Source organism: Lissotriton helveticus (genome assembly GCF_964261635.1).
Source record: "Lissotriton helveticus chromosome 1_1 unlocalized genomic scaffold, aLisHel1.1 SUPER_1_unloc_10, whole genome shotgun sequence".
NCBI lineage: Eukaryota > Metazoa > Chordata > Amphibia > Caudata > Salamandridae > Lissotriton > Lissotriton helveticus.
Window position 1 is genome coordinate 766,818 of NW_027611649.1, and position 8,946 is coordinate 775,763.

The following is an 8,946-nucleotide window of genomic DNA, read 5'->3' on the forward strand; positions in this document are numbered from 1 at the left end:
GTCTACTACATCTAAGCCACAAAAAATAAAATATTATGGATAAGCTGAAAATATGTTCCTGGAATGTGGCGGGACTCAATGATAGGGAAAAAAGGGCTCGGCTGTGTGGGATATTTAGTCAAAATCCATTTGATGTACTATGTCTAAAAGAGACCCATATCCCATGGGAAGAAAGAGATTCATTGAAGGTCCCTGGATTTAACTTGGTGGTAACTACAACACACACATCTAGAACCCGAGGTGTTGCCATATTAGCTAGACCCTTTTTGGGACAGGCCATACGTAAGGCAGCTGATCCCCTGGGAAGGTGGGTTATCGTTGAGCTCAAAATTGATATTACAATTTGTTCAATATATGCCTCTAACCAGGACTATCCCTCTACATTTAGGGAACTTAAATTGGAGTTAGCCTCTTAGCCCAGAACATTGATATTTTGTGGGGATTTTAATATTTCTCTGAGGCAAAATGGGGCAAGACAAAACCAAGACAAATATACATACGCTGGACGTAAACCAAAAGTGTTTAGAGCCATTTCCCAGCTTAAAGAGAGTTTCGATTTAATAGACATATGGGACATAAAATGACACTCTGACCCCGGTTATACTTATTTCTCACATCCTCACAACAAATATGTCCGGATCGACTACATATGGGTAACCAGAGATTGCTCAGACAAGGCACTAATTAGTAAATTCTTAAAGATCATCTCGGATCACAATCTTTTAACCCTTACACTCGATATCACCAATCTTAACAGGCCTCGGTCAGTATGGGCTTTTGATAGAAAATTGCTTCTAAATAAAGACTATATTGAATACATTAAGATATGGACTCAGGGTTTCTTTGACTGTAACTGATATAGTGCATCCCGGGGCACAGTCTGGGATTGCTTCAAGGCCGCACTTAGGGGGAGACAATTAGTTTTGTAGCTAAGCGCAGGAAAGATGCAGATAAGGCTAATAAGCTACAGATGTAAGTGTTAGCTAAAATAGAGGAAAAGCACACCACTCTAATAATGCGAGGCGAGGATGGGGGATCGACTCTAAGAAAAATGCTTATTCTTAAAACTGAGCTAAATAGTAGGCTCACCAAGAAGGCGGCTGAGACCTTCCAGTCAAATCGTAATAAGTTCTACGAAGATGGGGAGAAAGTTGGGAAGCAGCTTGCTTTACATACCCGCCAGAAGCAGCCTCTTAATACAATCACCATCTTTGAGGTAGAGGGTCAGGAATATACATCGCCGGAAGATATATTAGAAACTTTTAGAAAATACTACCAAAAACCATATCAAAATGAGACTACGCTCGATTATGAAGTAATCAAAGAGGCCCTGACTAGATGGCTAACCGAGTCTGGATCAAATAAGGTCATAGACGATATTACTAGGGAAGACCTGGAAAAGAATATTACGCATATTGAAGTACAACTCGCCCTATCAGAATTGGCCTCGGGTAAAGCCGCGGGCCGTGACGAACTGCCTCTAGAATTGTATAAAGTTTTGGGAGATTTATAACACCCTATCTGTTAGATCTATTTGTAGGGATTCAAGGGAGCAGCATCATTCCGGATTCAGGGAAGGAGACGAATATAGTCATTTTCCCAAAAAAGGGAAAGCCCCCTAAACTACCTTCATCATACCGCCCAATTTCTTTAATAAACTCAGACTCGAAGCTATACTCAAAGATCTTGGCTAATCGGCTCAGGAGGATCGTCGAACATCTGGTCTCCCCATGGCAACATGGCTTTATCCCCGCCAAGTCTACCACAGATCATACACGTAGGGCCATAACGCTATTTAATATCATGAATGCGACGGGGGGCCAGATGTCGATGATTCTTGTTGATGACGAGAAGGCTTTCGACCGAGTTTCTTGGGAATTCCTATGGGCAGTGCTTGATAAAAATAACTTTGGGCCATGTCTTATGAAGTCAATTAGGGCAATGTACCATTATCCAAAGGCCAGGGTACTAGTGATGGGCCAGGAATGTAGGCTATTTGATATATTAAGAGGAACAAGGCAGGGATGTCCCTGTTCCCCGATTTTATTTGCCATTTATATAAATCCCTTGATCTTGAAACTAATCGCAAGTTATGTAATTAAACCAATCACGGTTGGCCCCCATTATACTAAGATACTGGCGTACGCCGATGACGTGGCGGTAGTAACACCTAACCCCACCGAGGCAATACCGGAAATAGAGCTAATCACTCAAGCTTTTGGTCAGATCTCTGGGTACTCTCTCAACCGTGATAAAACAGCGGTTATTTGTACTGAAAATATACGGTTCGAAGACCCTAAGAAGGTAGATAACGCAGTGTATCTAGGAATATGTATATCCCCTAAGATAGGGAAGATCATTGAATTAAACTATGAGTCCCTCCTCAAAACCATTAAGAAAGACCTAAAGAGGGTTGACAGTCTGCACCTCTCAATAATTGGGAGAGGTAACTTTCTCAAAATGAACATTCTTCCTAGGGTGTTGTATTTGTTTCGTGCTATCCCATTAATAGTGGAAGACAAAGTCATCAAAACATTTGAATCCCAAATGAGTAAGTTTATTTGGAACTATGGGAAAGTAAGGAGAGCTCTGAACTATCTGTCCCTTCCCTGACACAGAGGGGGCTTAGCCATCCCTAATATAATGCTCTACCTGTGGGCTACTTTACTCCAGCAAATGTCACCGCTATTTAATATAAAAACAACAGAGTCAACCATAGAAGTGAATCCCATACCGTCAATCTAGCGTTAGGTAATAAGGCAAAAGGCCTCTTGGTAAAACAGGTAGAACCATTATACTTTAAGAAGGTCAAGTTTAAGATTATAAATAGTGCCTGGAGAATCTGGAAAAAAACTGCGAGACATCTCAATATTTTAAAATGTAATAAATATACACCATTATGGCATTCTTCCTTGTTGCCAGTACAAGTCAATGATAACATTTCGAGTAGATGGGAAAATCTGGGGGTTCTAACTGTAGGGGACTTCCTTTATCCAGTTCCAGCTACTAGGTTTCTGTATCTTCAAAACAATATCTCAATCCCGAATACAGATGTTTTTAAATGTATCCAAGTCAATACGATCCTTAACTTGAAAACTCCAAATATTTCCCTCGCTAACATTCCCTTAATGGATTGTAGAGCAAAATCCTCAACTAGGATAGGTACCCTCTATGACATATTAATAGAAAGCCAGAAGGATGACTTGGAGAATGTTGAAGCTGTCTGGGCAAGTAAACTCAATAATCCCAATGTCGACATCGATATGTCATTGCGGCTCTTATCTAAGCTATTTGTTTCCTCCAACTTAAAAGCACAGTTGTATAAAACGATATATAACTTGTATTATACACCAGCCAACCTGCACTCTTCGGGGAAAAGAGCGAATGCAGAATGTCCTAGATGTGGAATAAGCCCTGCACATTTGATTCACATGTTTTATGAATGTGATAAACTAACATCTTTTAGAAAAATGTTAGCTGGTTTTTGGCAAGAAGTGTTCGGTCACACAGTAGCTGAATCATCCACTCTATATCTTCTGGGATATGATAATACTCTAAGGCACACTAAGGAAGAGGAAACATGCCTCTTCATGGGTACTGCATTATACAGAATAATCCTTGCAGCTCGATGGAAGGAGGCAGATCCCCTTAATTTTCAAATATGGTTGGCACGGTTTCTGGGGATCTTCAATCAAGAAAAGGCAATATACGCGTGTAGAGGGAAAAACGCTAGAGTGCAAGGATATAAAATTTGGGAGCCCATTTATGCTTGGAATAATGGTAATAGATCTGCATAATGAACTACCATTTCTTTGTTTAGCCTTTTAATACCTGTATCTTATAATGTGTCTAAAACTTTAAAGATCTTAAAGATTTTAAAATTATTAGCACTGTTAAAAATCTTTATTCGATGTACTTTTATATTCCCTAATAATGTGAGGTATTATCCATCCGATTTGTAATTATTTTATGAAATATTTATGCTGATTCATGTGATATTTGTAATATGCTCTCTCTTTTGTACAATTTTCAAGTGTTGCTAAATAAAAAAATAAACAGAATTCGGAAAGAAGGCAGACCACTGGGTCAAGACTAGAGTGACAAGGACAGCCACTGGGGGTGACCAAAAGAAAGTGGTCACAAAACCTCCCCAGGGGAAAGGTGGTGAGAATCCCCCAGATAAAAAGTCTGAGTCTTCTAAAAGGCCCCAAACACCTGTGCAGGTGGGTGGGTCCCAAACTACTCACTATGTGCCTCACCCCTGTAGGGGAAGTAACTTTGATCCTAACAAGGCCTATTGTAACAACTGTAAGAAGTTGGGACATTTAACTGTAGATAAGAACTGCCTCTACAACAAAACCCCTAAGGTACCCATTCGAGCTACTCCAGGGACAGTGAATCTACGGATGGGATCAGAGGAGTGTCCAGAGTAAATCTGGGAGTACACTCAAGCTAGTCTAGTCTCCTTGGGGGATATGGAGTTTGCCAGTGTAGCTGGGTGGCCACCCACTTGTAAAATGTATTTACAATACCCCTCCATTAATGGAACAAAAATAGAAGCCCTGAGGGATACAGGTGCCAGCATCACGATGGTGAACGAAATGCTGGTTTCCCCAGATCAATACCGGATTGGGAAAACCTACCCAGTCACCAATGCTGACAGCATTAGCACTCAACGCCCTATGGCTATGGTGACATTGAATTGGGGGGAGGTTTCTGGCCTAAAACTAGTAGTGGTCTCTCCACTGCTTGGAAATGATCTAGAAACCTCAGTCTGGCCTGAGGTGGAGTGAGTAACCCATGCAGCCATGCTGGGTATTCCTAGACTGGTGTGTGTGTGCAAACCAGAGCACAGAGCAAAAAGCACAGTGAACAACTAGGTTTGGAGCCTGAAACTATGGCCCAACCAACCAAGAGAAAAGACAAGAAGACTGGGGAGCCAGCTTCTACACAGCAAACCTCTCAAGACCCCTCTCCTCTCAGGGAGAGGACTTGAAAACCCTAGAGGGACCTGAGCCTTGATCCTTACCAGGCTGGACTCCTGGGCCCAGGGGGACCCACTAGGGAAGAGCTGTGCCAGGGCCACGAGAATTCCCTACTCTTGAGAGCAAGCTGTTCAGAAGCCAAGGGAGATGTCAGTGGTACCCACAGAGCCTATTGGGAGGAGGGAATACTGTATGATGAGGCAAGAGACCCCAAGCCTGGAGCTACCAGGAGGGTGGTAGTGCCACAGAAGTTCAGGGAGTTACTCCTAACTTTAGCTCATGACATCCCCCTAGCTGGACATCTGGGGCAGACCAAAATTTGGGAAAGGCTAGTTAGTCATTTCTACTGGCCCCAGATGAATCAAAAAGTAAAAGAGTTTCTGAGCTCTTGTGTTACTTGTCAGGCCAGTGGCAAGACAGCCTGGTAAACCAGGACGTGAGCTGGGGCCTGGTGGACCGGGATGTGAGCCAGGGCCTTTTGAGGACCAGGACGTGAGCCGAGGCCTGGTGGACCAGGAGGTGAGCTGGGGCCTGGTGGACCAGGATGTGAGCTGGGCCTTGTGAGGAGCAGGACGTGAGCATGGGCCTGGTGGTCAGGCTGCACGCGCCGCTGTATGACGGAGGGAGCGGTCATGCGCGTGAACGATGAACGCTGAACGTGCAGCCAGTCTGTGAGAACGGAAACCCTCGCTGTGTATACAAAGTGTGTGGAAGCAGATGCCACAGCAAATGCAAACTGTATTCAAACAGGCTGGGGAGGGAGGTGAGTTAGGAAACAGGAGTGTAACCCAAACACATGAGTTAAACCTGCTGGTCAGTTGTGAAGGTGATCGCTAACATGCACAGATTGTATCTATCTCTTTGCACAGATTGTGCTTGCACCTTGAATATGGTTAATGCTCAGCTCTCCCCAAGTGTGGAAAGTGTGTCACTTGAAGTATGACGTCCAACTCTCCCAAGTGTGAAAAGTGCCTGCTGGCGAAGAATTAGGTTAGACTCTTCCCAATTGAGACAGTTGTACTTGGTGGAGAAGTGTGAACCACAGCCCTTCCCCGGTGTGGAAATTGTGTTTGCCTGAGAAGCATAAACCTTATCTCTTCCTGAGTGTGGAGATTGTGTCTGCATGTCAAACATGAAGCACAATTCTCCCCATGTGCGGAAATTGTGTCTGATAGTGGAACGTGAAACACAGCTCTCCCACAAGTGTGGAAACCGTGTCTGCTTTTGAAATATGAAGCTCCTATCTCCCCAAGTGTAGAAATTGTGTCTCTTAGAGAAATGTGAAGCACAGCTCTCCCCAAGTGTAGAAACTGTCTGCCCACGAATAACTCTCCCCAAGTGTGCAAAGTTTGACTGCGTGAGAAACATGAATCACATTTGTCCCCCAAGTGTGTAAATGGAGTCGACTGATGGGTTAAAAAGAGAAAAATATATAATAAACAAGCATTGGCTGCACGGCTTTACTGCCACGCAGCTGTGTGCATTAATAAAAAACGTGTGCATTAATAAAAAACAAGCGCTCGTGAGGCAGCAGGGGCTGGAGACACGGACAGCGTGTGCATTAATAAAAAACAAGCGCTCGTGAGGCAGCAGGGGCCGGAGGCACGGACAGCGGGAGGGGGGTGCGGGAACAGGCACACGGACAGCGGGAGGGGGGGCAGGAAAGGGCACAATCATCAAAAGGCAGAAGGGAAGAAAAATCAAAGCAACTCACCTGGACTTCCTCCGGCGGCGGTCGGCCTGGCGGAATGAGCAAAAAAAACCTCGACAAAAAAAAAAAATAAACCCGCTCACAGGCGCATGACGTGGCAAAAGCCTAAAATTCTCGGGAACGCCCCCGAATCTGCTCCGCAATTGATGGACAGATCTCTGTTCCAATGGCTAGCCTCCTTTTATGGAGCTAGCCAATGGAACAGAGGGCGGATTCCCAAGCCACATACTGTAGACATAAGATTTCGGCTGCGCCGAAAAGCTGCGCAGTGCACCGAAAAGCTGCGCAGTGCGCAGCTTTCAGCCAATCGAAACCTAAAAATAAACTCCATGCTTGGAGGAGATGTATGCCTTTGTCAGGAGCCATCTGCGGCTCAATGGTAACTCCAGATACTTTTCGAAAACTCGAATTATGAGCTCTTAAAATAAAATGATATGTCTGGAAAGGAGCATCTCTGGGCGGTGAGAGCAGTGGCTGAGGCGGTCCACATTCTTCATACCAAGAGAACAGGACTGGCCTCACCTCCTACCCCTACAGGGCAGGTTTCATCCCAGCATACGACACGCCTCCACTCCTCTGCATCCTCCTGGACACGCCTCAACCACTCTGCACCCCTCCCGGATACGCCTCACCTCCTCTGCACCCCCAGCTCAGGACAGGTACCACCTCCTCTGCACTCCTGGACAGGCCTCACCTGCACTTAACCTCATGGACAGGCCATGCTTCACTTCCTCTGCACCCCGGACAGGCCTAGCCTCCTCTGCTCCCTCTGGACAGACATCTCCCCTGCACCCCTCAGGACGGGCCTCACCTCCTCTGCACCCCTGGACAGGCTTCACTTCCCCTGCACCCCTGGAAAGACCTCTCCTCCTCTGCACCCCTGGACAGGCCTCTCCTCCTCTGCACCACTGGACGGGCCTCACCTCCTCTGCACCCCTGGACAGGTCTCTCCTCCTCTGCACCTCTGGACAGGCCTCACCTCCTCTGCACCCCTGGACAGGCCTCTTCTCCTCTGCACCCCTGGACAGGCCTCACCTCCTCTGCACCCCTGGACAGGCCTCTCCTCCTCTGCACCCCTGGACAGACCTCTCCTCCTCTGCACCCCTGGTCAGGCCTCACCTCCTCTATACCCCTGGACAGGTCTCACCTCCTCTGCATCCCTGGACAGACCTCTCCTCCTCTGCACCCCTGGTCAGGCCTCCCCTCCTCTATACCCCTGGACAGGTCTCACCTCCTCTGCACCCCTGGACAGGCCTCTCCTCCTCTGCACCCCTGGACAGGCCTCACCTCCTCTGCACCCCTGGACAGACCTCTCCTCCTCTGCACCCCTGGACAGGCCTCTCCTCCTCTGCACCCCTGGACAGGCCTCTCCTCCTCTGCCTCTCCTTTGGACAGGCCTCACCTCCTCTGCACCCCTGGACAGGCCTCTCCTCTTCTGCACCCCTGGACAGGCCTCACCTCTTCTGCCTCTCCCTTGGACAGGCCTCACCTCCTCGGACCCCTGGACAGGCCTCTCCTCCTCTGCACCCCTGGACAGGCCTCACCTCTTCTGCCTCTCCCTTGGACAGGCCTCACCTCCTCGGACCCCTGGACAGGCCTCTCCTCCTCTGCACCCCTGGACAGGCCTCACCTCTTCTGCCCCTGGACAGGCCTCTCCTGCTCTGCACCCCTGGACAGGCCTCACTTCTTCTGCCTCTCCCTTGGACAGGCCTCTCCTCCTCTGCACCCCTGGACAGGCCTCTCCTCCTCTGCACCCCTGGACAGGCCTCTCCTCCTCTGCACCCCTGGACAGGCCTCACCTCTTCTGCCTCTCCCTTGAACAGGCCTCGCCTCCTCTGCACCCCACTCAGGGGTGCTGAGCTCTCCTGACCTCACCATGAATGCCAGCGGGGGGGGGGGGCTGGTGTCTGATCCTTGGATTCATAAATTGCAGCCAAGTGAGTTGGCAGCTCTCCTACCTGAGCAGAAAACTGTCCAGGCTCTCTCCTCCTCCTGGGGGCCTGAGGGGGGGGAGGGGCAGGTCTGGGTCTGAGGGGGGCAGACCTGGGGTCTGAGGGGGGGTCTGTAGATGGAGGTAACTGCACAGATAGACAGGGCTCCTTCCTCCTCTGCAGCAGGCTGGACACGCCAGGGGAGGCAGGAAGTGATGTCACCGCTGCTGCTGGTGCTGTCTCTGCCACCACTGACCCGGAAGAGGAAACCCTTCTCCCTTTCATAAGGTGTGCAAATCAGTGGGTTTCATCAGCAGGC

General features: G+C 48.0%; 1 long non-coding RNA gene across 1 annotated transcript in view; it reads right to left on the reverse strand.

The window, feature by feature from the left end:
• Nucleotides 1-8,744, reverse strand: part of LOC144805456 (uncharacterized) — a 52,840-nt gene extending 44,096 nt beyond the window's left edge. The window contains exon 1 of the long non-coding RNA XR_013605522.1: nt 8,655-8,744. This is a non-coding gene — a long non-coding RNA (uncharacterized LOC144805456). The remainder of the gene's footprint in view (nt 1-8,654) is intronic.
• Nucleotides 8,745-8,946: the final 202 nt, after the last annotated feature.